The following is a 13,761-nucleotide window of genomic DNA, read 5'->3' as shown; positions in this document are numbered from 1 at the left end:
CCATCCTACCTTTTCATTTATAAACAGTGTTCCATAAACCACCAACGAATCCTTACATGATTACACTATAGCTATGCTACATATATTTCTTGTAAGTTTCTTTCCTCGCAAATCTGCCACTTAATAAAGTGGTAAATTTGAGATTTTTTTTATATAATATTATTATATAATTTTTTTTATATATTATTATATATATATATATATATATATATATATTATATATTATATATATATACTATTATATAGAATATTGCCCCCGCCCTCTAAAAAATATATTTATAAGTGGCCCTAATAGTAAGAGCTAATTAGACCCAAGTATCTTTTTTTTTGTCACTGATGCTCCATTGGAAACTAAAATTTCTGCTTTTAAATTTTGGGCCCATCTCCCGCAGCGTGGACTCGGTGGAACGTCGCACCTCTTTCATCAGGAGTAAATCACCAGTCAGCGGTTCCCCCCCAGAGATGAAGCTGCCTGAATTCCCAGGAAACAGCCAATGGCCTCAAATGTTTGCGGTAAACCGCAACCAGGAAACAGTGACTCATTACTGTGAGCAGGTTTACTCACGTCTGGGAGGTTTCACTTCTGCCTTTTTTTTTTTTTCCACAGAGTTTCCACAACTCTCTTGTTGTTGTCCTTCCCTACGGACCTCCCTCGCAGCAGCGCCACCCCGACCCCACCCCGCAATCTCTAATCCGCATTTGTTGAAATCAAAGTGGATGGTCTCAAAGTAAGCATAAAAACCTCAGAGGCAAACATTTGTTTCCCCCTGGACTCTCCAAACGAAGCGTTTCCACATGCTGCTGCAGATGGCGGCGCAGCTTGCTGCGGTTGTGTGTTCAAAGAGCCAGACAAAGTGTAACTTGAGAGGTTTAAACAGAGAACATTCAAGACTTGATTATTAGGGATTGCCAGCTGCCAAGTACATGGTTTCGTTCACGCTGCGAGATTTGTGTATAATTTGTAGCAATTTGCCACCGGTGAGAGACAAACGCGGCATTTGTTCACGGTTGTTATGAACTCTGGTGGGATTTCGCTACCAGGAATGCTTCAACAGGTGAGCCAATAAGCAGCAGGATTGTGGAAGTTTGGATCTAGTTTCACATTTTTTTCCATCGAACCCGATCCAGGTGCATTTTATTTCTATCATCAATGTTAACCTCGTCAGCCATTCAACAATGTAAATGTCAATAGCGGAGATATTGTTCTATGCAGTCCCACTAGTTTCTAAATATGGTATTATGGTTAATATTGCGTAAGTGGAATATGAGTGAAGCAGCAAAATCAAGGAGGCGGCCATTTTGCCACTTCCTGCCAAGTGAAAATGACATCACACTTGCTCGGGTCTCAGGTAACAACCAATCACAGCTCAGCTTCAGAAAACAGGTGAGCTGTGATTGGTCGTTATCTGAGCCCTGAGTAATTGTAATGTCATCTTCAGTCGTCAGCAAGTGGCAAAATGGCCGCCCCCTGAGATGGATAAAAACGGATGGATTTTGCTTCATAACTCATATTCCACAAATGAAATATTAATCAGAATGTCCATGTTTAGGCTAGTGAGGTCACATATAACATATTATTGTCAAGAAAGTTGACTTCCACTTTAAGTTTGTGGAAACATGTCGTTTTACCTTGTTAGTAGTAACGTGATAAGTGGCCGCCATCTTAGATACATTTTCTTAAAAAAAAACACGGAATTAGCATTTTAAATGCCTCTAAAATTCTCCAAAACAAATAAATTCACGAGAAAAACAATTGGCTACTAACTGACGTGTTGAAGTCTCGGAATTTTGGCCTGTATGAGAAATTGGTGGACGTTTTTAAGCAAAACTTGTCATCCGTTTTATTGTAATTTTAAGGTGTTTTTAGGCCAGATTTTCCATAGACGACAAAAAACTCAATTTCCCTCTAACCCATCTTACGATTTTCAAAATTCTTGTTGCATTGTATTCAGGTTAAAGTGGCCATTCCAACCAGATTGCATTTCGACAAATACTTGTGGAGCTAACACAGATCCAGGTGGAACCCCGGTCTTATTTTGTAACATGGCATTTCTCTGCTAGCTTCTTTAACAAACATTTGACCATGTTTTGTCAAATTATCGAAGCGTTAATGTCACAAAAACCCTGAACCACCATGGGCAAGCTAGTGGTGTCTACAAACATTACCGGCGGCCAAAACAATCAGGAAACAATTCCGTAGCTTAGCACCGGATTGTCTTGGATGACTCTCAACCGGCCAAGCAAAGCACGAGACAGACACAAACATACACACACTTGTACGCTCTCACAGCTGCACAGGCTTGCCGTGGTAGCATAAAGTCGTGCTAGCGTGCGGAAACTAAAGCAGCTGGCAGCTAAGGACTGCCATAAACACGGACACCTCCCCGGTAAGCGTTCATGCAGCAGTCAGGAATTTGCGGAAGCGTAACGAAACCTGTAGCGGACGGACGGGCTGGTGACTGTTGAGAGGGAGAGGGCAAGCTACTGTGTCGGAGTTATTGGAGGTTCAAGCCAGCCACTTGGTAATTAAATCGTAAAATATTATATTTGCCGCCATTATAGGCCCGTCATCACGGAACGGAATGGCTTTATGGCCGCTGAACATGTCTCACAGGTCTGCGTCGTGGGCAATTCATTCAATATGTGCTGCCAAACCTCATACAGAGAAATAAAACGGAAATACATCCTGTAGCCGGAACCACGAGGTAGTAGAAAGTGTGCAACGAGGTGGGCTGGGGTCATCCTTCATAATGCAGCTAGCTCGGTGGCAGCTGAAACGATCCAAGGGGGTCTACAAGGTGTGTCCAATTATTTTCGAGCCCGGGTTTATGAGCCTCCGGTGCGCTGTATATTCCCATAAATGCTACTGTTATGCGTTGAGAAACCTTTTCTGGTAACGTGGCGGTGGTGAAAACACCCCCAAGCTTTCATTTTTATGACAAACTCGAGGAGTGTTCTTTGTGCTTTACACTTTTCGAAACGGTTGCAATTCTGTGGTATCAATCACAGCGGGTGTTTGTAGTACTCTTTTAAAAGGCGTTTTTAAAGAAGCGGGAAAACGATAAAATACATAAAGTACTTGTCCTCTTCGCCATTGTTTTGTGTATTAAGGACTTCGATAGCATGTGTCCATTCCAAAATAAAAAATGAGATTGTTGGGTCTTCTAAAGGCAGAAAAAAAAACAGGGAAAGAACGGAGAAACCGTGAACCAGGTAGCATTGACGATGATGCAAGATTTTCTCCTTCTGTAGCCTTATTTAAGAAACATATTTGACATAGTCTGCTCCGGGAAAGATTTTGGAGGATTTTCGTGATCCAGAAAATTAATCTAATCTGAAAAAATACATTCAAACAACTGGTATTTTTCTTCTTTCATTAGCTAATTTAGCTTAGCATAAAAGTATGAGCCAAGGCTAGCTGCAGTGTAATTTTGCCTACCCTGGTAAGTAGTAGAAAGTAGGGCTGAATGATTTTGACAAATAAAAATACTATTATTTATACGTTACACAAATGTTTCGGTCTGAAGTCTTATGCTAAAATAAAGGACAATGAACCATGAATTCGTGTGGAACAATGTATATTTCAGTTACAGTACTTAACACTTTGCAGTTTTAAGCATTCACTGCGACACACTCACTTAAATTCTATCACATGTGAGTGACGTCACACACAAGTCAACAAGTTCTAAATCAGATAACAACAACAATGCGACCAATAATGAGCAGAATACAGCAACCCCCCCCCCCCCCCAAAAAAAAACATGTCTGCATGCGGACGTGAAATGACAGCATGCGTGCGCGAGCGCGCGTGCGTGCGAACCTGCCGCTGGCTCCCCATCCGAGCAGGCAGACGCTCGCTCACTTCAGCTGCAGTCAAGTCAGCCCCGCAGACGAGAGGACTCCTCGTCTCTTGGGGTTTTTCGTGTAGAAAAAAAAGAAAGAAAAAAAAGAAAGAAAAAAAAGTCGCCTTTCAATCAACCGACTGCAAAGGATAGAAAGAAAAGAAAAAAAAAACCGCGGACATGTTGGACACGACAAGCTAGCTTTTTTTGGGGGGGACGAGGACGGCATTTGTGTGGGCAGCACGTGGAACGTTGAAAAGCACACAAGCCGGTGAGTAAACGATGTCGATGGATGTCTGCGTGTTGTGTGTGAAATAGAGGGGGGGGGGGGGGGCCACAAGTTTTTAAACAACAAGTGTTTAAAGTAGGTTTACATGTTTGAAGTCATTTCAACATGCGTTCTATCGGAACAGGTGTGCGCGCAGGTAGCTAATTAACCGCCGCGTTGTCGTAAACAAACTTGAATTCTTCCCACTTCAAACTACAAGTTTAACATTGTTTGGGTTCACGCTTACGTTCGAATTGTGCTCCGTTCGGAAGCGCTCCGCTTTGATTGTCAATTAACGTGACGCAAGGGTCTGAGTTGGGAGGCAAACTACTCTTCGTCACCTCAAGGGAAACAAAGCCAAGTTGTAAATTCAAGCCAAACTTAACCTTTGAGCTCAATATGGTTCACGTGAAATTAACGTTGCCAAATCTAGCAATCCCGAATTAGCCTGCATGTGGTTTGGAATCACAATGCTCACACACACAGCAAATTCCAGTCATGATGTAATAAAATCATGTCATTAAAAAAATAAAAATGACACTTTAAATTGACAACAAATCTGGATCCATTCCGGATTCATCTTGGTTTGTTGAACTTGTAACGCCTTTTGATTCTGCATACATTATTGATGTGACAGAGACCCCAAACTAAGCGGTTCAATGTTAAACTTTTCTGCCGGATCTGGTTCCAGTCAGGGTTCGTCTTGGTTGACATACTTTCACAGGCTGTGCACATTGCAAATTCTATTCAAATCCAAAGATAAATCGGGTTCCAACACAGGATCAACTGTTTGATACTGTGTTCAGACCTTACACATTTAAAACCCATTTGAATTACAAAACGTGAAACATGACAAAGATCTATTTGATGGTTAAATGGCATGTGTACATGTTGAATCCGGATCCAATTTGTTTTGGCTTTTGTCTGTCCCTAGACAGCAATCTGTGTCATGGCAAATACTGACTCATTGTTAAAACTGGGTTTCCTTATAATAAATTGACTTTAATGCCGAGTGCATAATCTGGCTGCAATCTGGATTGAATTTGGTTTGATGTCACAGTTTTTGACTGCTCTTACACACAGCAAATTCCCTTCAAATCATAAAACTTAACAAAAGCTACATATGACTGTTAAATTTCATTTTTCTATATCTGGATCCAATCTGGATTAAACTGTATTTGACATAATTGCTTTTGATACTCCATCCATAGCAAACATTTGATTTTACAAGCACCCTAACTCGGTCAACATTAAATTGATTTCCCAGTGTTCAATTTACATTGCTGCCAAATCTGGCTCCAATCAAGATTCAATTTTGCTTGATGTCACATTTTACACCTCATAATAGTTAAATCCGATTAAAAAAAATAAAATATATATATATATATATATATATATATATATATATATATATATATATATATATATATATATATATATATATATATATATATATATATATATATATATTTATACATTAATTTTAAATTGTTGCCAAATTTGTTTCCAATCTAGATTAAATTTGGTTTTCCGTAACAGATTTTGACACTATTAGACAGCAAGTTTTGACTTGACAAATACCTCAGGCGACTCAAAATTAAAAAGGGTTTCCCCATGTTGCATTTACAGTGTTGCCAAACTGGCTCCAATCCAGAAATTTTACAAGACGGCTTCTGACTGTAGGAGCCAATTCCATGTGTTGCCCGCACACATAAACATTTGCAATTGCAAATATTGAACAACTCATGACATAAGATAATCGATGTCCCATTCAACAAGTTCAAGTTCAAAATTCACAGGAGAATTTCCAACCTTTTTTTTCTTTCTTTTTTTGATACGTTTTGTTTTTGTTACATAGGATTAAGAAGAATGAACTAACCAATTAGATGGATAAACTTTTTTTTTTTTTTGTCAGTACACAAAATGATTTTTATATACTGTTCTTTTGAAATTGCATGACATACATAGCATTGCACCTTATTTTGCTTAATTTCTCCATAAACTATCATTTTCAACAAGATTGAAGTACTGTATGTGGGCGTACAAATTGGTCTCTGTGAAAGTTTTTTTTCTTTTTTGGCTCTTATTAGCCTGGAGGCTTCTTATCTGACCCGTGTTCCCAGCTGCGAGGACCAACTAACCCATTTAGGATAAATGATTGCCTCTTCCCTGGAAAGAGTTTTAGGGCCAGGTCTTAATTTGCTCTGCTACGCCATAAAAGATAAGCTTATATCTTGCTCTGTATTTCTTTGTCCAATTACTTCTAACATCATGTCTGGTGTCGGGTTGGCTCCGGAGCTGTGTTTACAATCTTGGTTTGCTTCGGACAGAGAAATATTACTAGAAAACTAACCGTTGACTGGTCGCGTATATCAAAAGCAATTTATTCATTAGATTTCCTCATCAAGAACATTAAAGGGACAATTGACTCATTGAGCCATTTTTAGCAGTAAAAAGTGAATACTTTTGCCCAGAATTAATTTGAAAACTTTATTAGTTATCTTGTGCAATCAATACCTTTTTAAAAAAAAAAAAAAAAAAAAAAAAAAATTCTACTTGCTGTCGACTGAAGATGACATCACCTGTGCCGAGTTTGCTCCGTTTGTTGACCAAACCCAGAAAACAGGTGAACCATGATTGGTCGTTACCTACTTCCTCAGCACAGGTGATGTTATCGTCAGTCGACAGCAAGTGGGGGGGGAAAAAAAAAATGTTTTTAAAGGTATTACCTGTATACAAAAAAAATGTAGTTATCAAATCCATTCTGGACAAAAATACTAACTTTTTACTGCTGAAAATGAGTCAAGTATGCCTTTAAATATTTTGCATTAATGCACGTTTTGTTGGGGAATCCAAATTGGGCAAATTGTTTCATTTATTTATTTATTTATTTTAAAGCCCTTAGCAACCCTCTAGCTCCGCCCACAGTCACCAAATGTAGCAAGAGCGCTTAAAGTGATAAAACTATTATCCATTAAATTTGTGATGGGAATTCTACAAAAAATTTCTTTGATTAAAAAAAAAAATGATGTGTTTTATTTGTGTACATAGCTTGTGCAAACCATGTCAGGTTGTGCTGCGCACGAGAAGTTGCAACACCGACGCCTTTTGTTTGCCTAACTTACTGGACTGTAATTTTCAGTTGCCTCGGACGTCACATGCGCAGTCAACAGTGCGGTTTTGGCACAAGGTCGCTCATGAGAAAAGTGCCTCTCTATTCAGTTTTCAAGAGCTCAAAATGCCTTAAACTAGCTCAACAAACAAGTGAGGAAGTCACAAGGTATGAAAGCAACCCTCCTCAAATTGATAAAGCATCACATTTCTTTTGACTTGTTTGGACAAAACTTAACATTTAAGATGGCTGGGAAACAAATCAAATGTTATTTTGCGGTTGGACTGGCCTGGATAAGCAATCCTACCTTTTGTGCTTGTTTTTCCCCCCACTTTGCGGCAATAAAATATAAATGTGTTGCTTTCAATGCCAGGAAAAAAAAAAAAATAATGTTTTTGCAACACCGCCTCAAAGCAAGAGAGATTTGCGCACGAGTCCCTAAGTGTAAGCTTTGGAATGATGCATTGTAACACTGCTAAAAAGGATTGTCAGGCATTCAGACCGCCCCTCGAGGAAGAGAGGGAGAGTTATTCCTCACGACGACGTCACGTGGAGAGAGTTTAGGCGCCCAGAAAGACAAGTCATGCACTTACTTTTTTTTTTCTTTTTCTTTTTCTTTTTTTTTTTCTGGAGAGCTCAGTATTGTTCATTCAGTAATTTTACCGATTTGACACATCATCATTGCTCTCTTTTTTTTTTCTTTTTTTTTTTTTGTATGTGTAGTCATGCACTTACTGTTATTTTCCCCATCCAAACTACACATTCTTGAACGGCGCACTGTCGATAGTTCCCAAAACTGGCTGGCCACCACAGAAACGTAAATCTTTCGCTGCCGTTATGGGAGGGTACTGTTACAGTATATCCCCCAATGTGTGCACGTGGCCACGTTGGATGCACAGCTGCCACAAAGACGTCGCGGTGGTTCGACATCACCCTCAAAAGGATGCTCGGGATGTAAAATCCGATCCTGTGAGTCATTAGGAAAGTCATCTTTTTTACGACTATAGCTAGAAAACAAATTCCCATATCCAGGCATTTGCTGTTGGAGCTCGCGATTGTGTCTTTTGTTACGGGATTGCCACGGGGAGTCCGTCCGTCCTGTCAGGCCAACAATCATCCAATTGTTGGCTGTTTTTTTTTTGGGGGGGCGTCTCGTTGTAGGTAGCCGCCTGGCCCACGCGCTTTTGCTGCTGTCTTTGCCCAAAGTGAGGACAAACTTCATTACTGTCTTGCTGCATAGAGCGGCCGGGGGTATAATTATTATTATTATTTTTTTTTTACTCCACTGCGGATGGAGGAAGCATACATTGGAAGTTACTGGCATTTTAATTGCTGGAAAAGTTGCAGTCCAATATTATGCTCTACTTGTTTACTGGTGTACAGTGTGGTACCTTGACTTTTGGGTTTAATTAATTCTGTGACCAAGCTCGTAACTTGATCCCTCGCTACTTTGCGGTTCACTATATCGCAAATTTGTATTTTGGTCCAAAATTTCTATATTACGGGGTTTATCTTGCTATATCGCAGATTATTATTTTTTTTAATTCATTTTTTAAGAGATTATTTCAAGGGTGCGATCTGTGTGGTGGCTTCATTACGACCCCCCCCCCCCCCATTTTTTTTTTTAGGTCATCCACTTTGCTTTATTAAAATTAAGGGAATACTATACTGTATTCCTGTGTTGGATGTGTGTGCCTTTTAAAGTAGCACTAAGGAACTTTTAAACCTTCATAAAATATTTTCATAACTTTTCTCATGAATTATCAACTTAAAACTAGTTGAATGGTACCTTTGACATGGCCTGAGGGGGGTCTGTATCATTTATACTGGCACTAAGCAACTCTGGGGAGGACGGTAGGAACACAAAAAAACTACAAATGTGCCTACTGCTTTATGGCATACGTCAATTACGGAAATCAATTTGAGCTATAAAAAAAACAAAAAAAATGACACAATGTGCTTGTCCTCATGGGAAACGTGATCTTTCTTCAGGCATAACATTACTGCTTTTGTCCATATGGCGTCGCCAAAATCAACATAAACGAGAAGTTCCTTAGTGTTGCTTTAAGGGGCGTGGCCTAGTAAGTGACATCAGGATCTGGGGTCAAGTGTTTCACCATCCTTTTCGGTAAAATTGCATCATGGACTGTAGCTCAGCTCGCGCAAATGCAAAAGCATTACAGTCAAGTATCTTAATTGCTCCATTTTTTTTTCTTCACCGTCTTCACTCAAGTGATGGCGAAGGTGAAAACTCAGCCAAGCAGTGGTTTGGAACTTGAAAAATTCAAATTGGGTCACTCGTACGTCTCCTCTCATTGATTTTAAAAAATGTAAACCAGAGGTTTTTGTAGTTACATCATTCATCACATTGATTTGTTTTGTCATTCAGTTCGGATCACTCCGTCATTGCAACCAAACCACTTTTATGCGGTCTTAGTTTCAATCTGGATTTGACCACTGTAACGAACCCTACCAATGGGCAGAAAAAGACTGCAGGTTTTTCCAGTCCAAAAGCAATGTGATCTTTCTGAGTAACTTTCAAAGCGGAGCAGCACTTGTTTCCATGAAGCAAGCAAGATAAATGTTACTTCACCTTTGCCAACTGCTGCTTTATTGCTTTCTAATGGAAGCGAAAGATTTTTAAGCGGCGCGATACATCCGTGTCTATCGGGGCCCTCTCGAGTGCCAGCTTGTTGCCTTTTCCTGTGAAAAGAAAGTCTACTTTGTAGCAAAGCCAGGACCGGGTCGGTGCCTTTTGGCCCAGCTCCGTGCACTCGGGAGTTAATGGCGCGCTCTTTCTTACTGGGTGATAATCGGCCGCGAAATTTACGTACGTCGTTTGGCTGCCAACGGCGGCAACGAGGCCCGTCCCAGCCGCCAAACGTTACATAAGACAAGAGCGAGAGTCGAGGCATCATAGCTGGTTTCATGTCACTGCCTTGAGGCTCCTGTCTGCCTCCTTTTGAGTATTTCTTCTTCCTCACATCCTCATTTCCTCACGCTTCAGTGGACCACCTGAGGGGCTCGTCTTTGCCTGGTGACAGCTTGCGGGTAGATGCGGAGCTCAGCTGGAGGATGGTGGTTGAGGGGCAGGGATTGGGGTTTCCATTGAGAGCACCTCGAACACTATATTGCAAGTTTTTTTTTTTTTTTTTTTAATATGCACTGAACAGGTGAGTCATATTGAGGCATTGTTTTGGAACAGTGGTAGACTATAGATTCGTTCTTATTTTGGAGCAAAATTTTCTCATAGGAAATAATTGAGACTTGCACTGTTTGTTACCATCTTAAAAGTTTTTAAAGTAATATTTTACATTCTGCAATGCAGACAATTGCAACAGAACAGTTTGAAGTGGAGTTAGACCGAAATATTTTTTACCGATTATTAGTAGTCAAGAAGGCAGATAACCGATATATTTGAAACCGATATTAATTTAAAAAAAAAAGGGGGGGGGGGAATATTGGCAGAATTTTTTTTGTAATGCAAATGCCAATCTTGACTTTACAATGTCTTAAAAGTATGTTTATGGAATAATTTTTCAGAATTTTCAAAATTTTTTAAGTTTTTTTTTTTTTTATCTTAGAAAATAGACAATCCTTTTACATTTCTAACAAAAATGTTCAGGGAGCTTCCAAGGTAATCGGTACGTCTTAAAAAGTAAAAATTTAAAATTTAAAAATACCTGAAATCTTAAACTTTCACATTCCTTTGTTTTAATGTCAAATGAAAACAAAATGTTTAGAAGGTTCCCAGGGTCAGCAGCATCTCTTATAAAGTTAACTGAAAATTTAAATAAATAATGCCCTGAGATTAAAATGGTTTTAGATTGATTGTTTTTTTGTTTTGTTTTTAAAGGCCGATACCGTTATTTGTCAAAAAACGCCCAATATCAGTGCCGATAATCTCTCTAGTTTGAAGGATCTGGAAAAAAAAATCGTCATTCACCACTTGCATTTCTTTCCTTTTTTTTTTTTCTCCCGAGCATTTCTTTTTGCTTCAGCCGCACGTAAAGAGTGAACTTCTGAATAGAAATGCTGATGAGAATGTTGCGCTACGCCAGTTATTCTTGTTCAATTGATGCATTTCCAAGTCATATTGCCACAAGCATAATTGCTAGCCATGATATTCGCAAGACTAAGGCGGAGCTACTTAATCACCCACCCACACACACACACTAAAGTAGACGTGTGACTAGAGAGCTCTTTTCCTGTTCGAACCTTTACAAAATTATCCATAAGTAAATAATGAATTCCTACACAAAGTGGATTGTTTGGCCTTTGTGTTTTGCGCCCGTCTGAGCAACGTTCTCCCGGACTCGTTGATTATGAGGCGACGGAGCTACGGAAGCGTAACTAATAGTGTCGTTGGTGTTTCTATGCAAATCAGGATGAGAAAAAGATCGCGTTCCTCACGTGTAGGTTGTTTCGACTAAGAATCTATTGACACCATTGTCTACCCCCTCCACAATGCAAATGTAATTCTTTGGCAAAAGAGTTGGCCAGAGGAACGGCGACGCATGTTGGCTTTCCATTTTGAGGCGGGACACGTACAGTCGTTGGCTGTTACAGATCTCTTATCGCTTGGCTATGCGGGCTATGCTAAACAAGGCTCACGTTATTGCATCCAAGCCCAAGCCAGACGTTTCAGTTGGAGTTTTTCCTCCCAGAAGTGCTCTTTCGTCCGGCGCCAGAGCTTTTTATGTTCCGTTGTGTTCCCCCGGAGGTCGACGTCATCCCGACAACAATGACCCCCGGCCAACAATAGCCCCCCCTTCCAGTCCCAGCCCCCCGACGAGACTAGTTTGTTTGTGTATTATTTACTGCTCGACTGTAGCCTGCTTCTTGCCTCGCCGCTCCCCTCGGCCCACCACATTATTACTTTTTGAAAGCTGGCGGAGATGGAACAAAGCAACTTTTGTAATTTTTAAGTCTGTTGTTTATTAGTGTACTAAAAGCAGTCTGTAGCTTTTTTTTTTTGGGACTGTCTTTTCTCCTCGCCGCACAGTAGTTCGTCCACTGATTGATTCCTCGGCTTTAAGGGTGGTTTGGTGTGTTTGTGTGTGTCGCAAGTGTGTGGCTGATCACATCCACAGACCTCACAAAATCATTTGGTCCTAATTAACCCAATTCTTTCGACTTTCAGGTTGCGAAGTTGAGTGCTTGATAGAATATCTTCTGACGTGCTCCCATGTTTGCAACAGACTTGTCTCCATTCAACACCAAACAAATGTCACTGGTTGATTTAGTTGACTATTGATAAAAAGAGTTTGACATGCTGCTAGAAGCATTTTGCTAGCCACGATGTCTGCTAGCCAGAGACTTTTTTTTTTCTGGAGTAGACATGTGGCTACAGTATGAGGCAGTTACATTGAACTTGTTTTGGTTCTCTACAGAACTGAATGTTCTGTGCCGGGAGAATAGAATGTCTTTTTTTTTTGTTTCATTCTTATTTGTGTAGTTTTCTGCTTTTTTTACAATACAGGGCTATTTTTATTTACTGAAAAAACATTACAAAACAGCTAATGGTTTTCAGGGTCTGGAACGGATTAATACAATTTAAATTGATTTCAATGGGGAATGTTGATTTGGTTAGTTATAGAACAAATTTAACTTGTAGATGAACGTGTGGAACGTATTAAAGGGAAATCATAGTACTAGTGCTGTCACTATTGAATGTTATTAGAATCTATCGGTTGTAAACGATTAATTAAGAAATCAGATTCATTTAAATTTTGCATTAAAGTGTATTGCAAACACCCCCCCAATGATTGGTGTTTATTTCGTACTTTGTATTCATATAGTGATTTAATAAAAAATAATAAAATAAATACAAAAATGGGGGGGGGGGGTTGGGGGTGATGTTGTACTATGTTCCCAATTTGGTCATTGTTTTCCAAAGTAAAACAAATGTTTGCAAATATCTTATTTTGATTAATTAAACACAGAAGATAATCAATCTTCTTTCATGATGGACTACAGAAATCTGTGAACAATTGCTATTGATAATGCTGAGGATTTGGACAATTAAAAAAAAAAATGGATCCAAACAATTACTCATTATTAAAATAATTAGCCTTGCAAGCCACGCCCACCCACTTTATTAAAAAAAAAAAAAGTGGGTCTGGACAGGCGTCCATATACAGCGATTCGGTACCGGCCGAAAAGTTTTTCCTGCAACGACGACATTCAACAAAGTCATTCACTACTGTCTGTCTCTCTTCGGCTAGTAGCCATGTAAGATTTTTACTCCGTCTCCCCAAAAAAAAATACTTCAAGGAGTTGCTATTCTGGTGTCACGTCCGCTCTTCGCTCATTGGTTCATTCCACTGTCTGTTAGCTAAGGTTTGCCCCGCCTCAGAAATGCGACTGATAGGGCGGTTGACCACACTCACTCTCACGCAAAAATTGCCGATTAAGTTGATAGATTACTTGTCGATGTAATGGATTAATTTTGATAGCTCCACACAGTGCCCTACCCTAAGTGTGTGGGGGGGTATTGTCCGTTTAATGGAATTTCACGGGACAGTCACAGCAGCAGT

At 39.7% G+C, this 13,761-nt stretch overlaps 1 protein-coding gene across 1 annotated transcript in view; it reads left to right on the top strand.

Moving 5' to 3' along the window:
• Positions 1-3,814: 3,814 nt before the first annotated feature.
• The window catches only part of stxbp6 (syntaxin binding protein 6 (amisyn)), a 49,561-nt gene continuing 39,614 nt past the window's right edge, over positions 3,815-13,761 (top strand). The window contains exon 1 of the mRNA XM_077559944.1: positions 3,815-4,113. The gene's annotated coding sequence lies outside the window, so the exon portion shown is untranslated. The remainder of the gene's footprint in view (positions 4,114-13,761) is intronic.

This window comes from Vanacampus margaritifer, chromosome 1 (genome assembly GCF_051991255.1).
Source record: "Vanacampus margaritifer isolate UIUO_Vmar chromosome 1, RoL_Vmar_1.0, whole genome shotgun sequence".
Classification (NCBI taxonomy): Eukaryota; Metazoa; Chordata; class Actinopteri; order Syngnathiformes; family Syngnathidae; genus Vanacampus; species Vanacampus margaritifer.
Note: the sequence above shows the minus strand (reverse complement) of the source record. Positions and strands in the feature narration are given on the sequence as shown.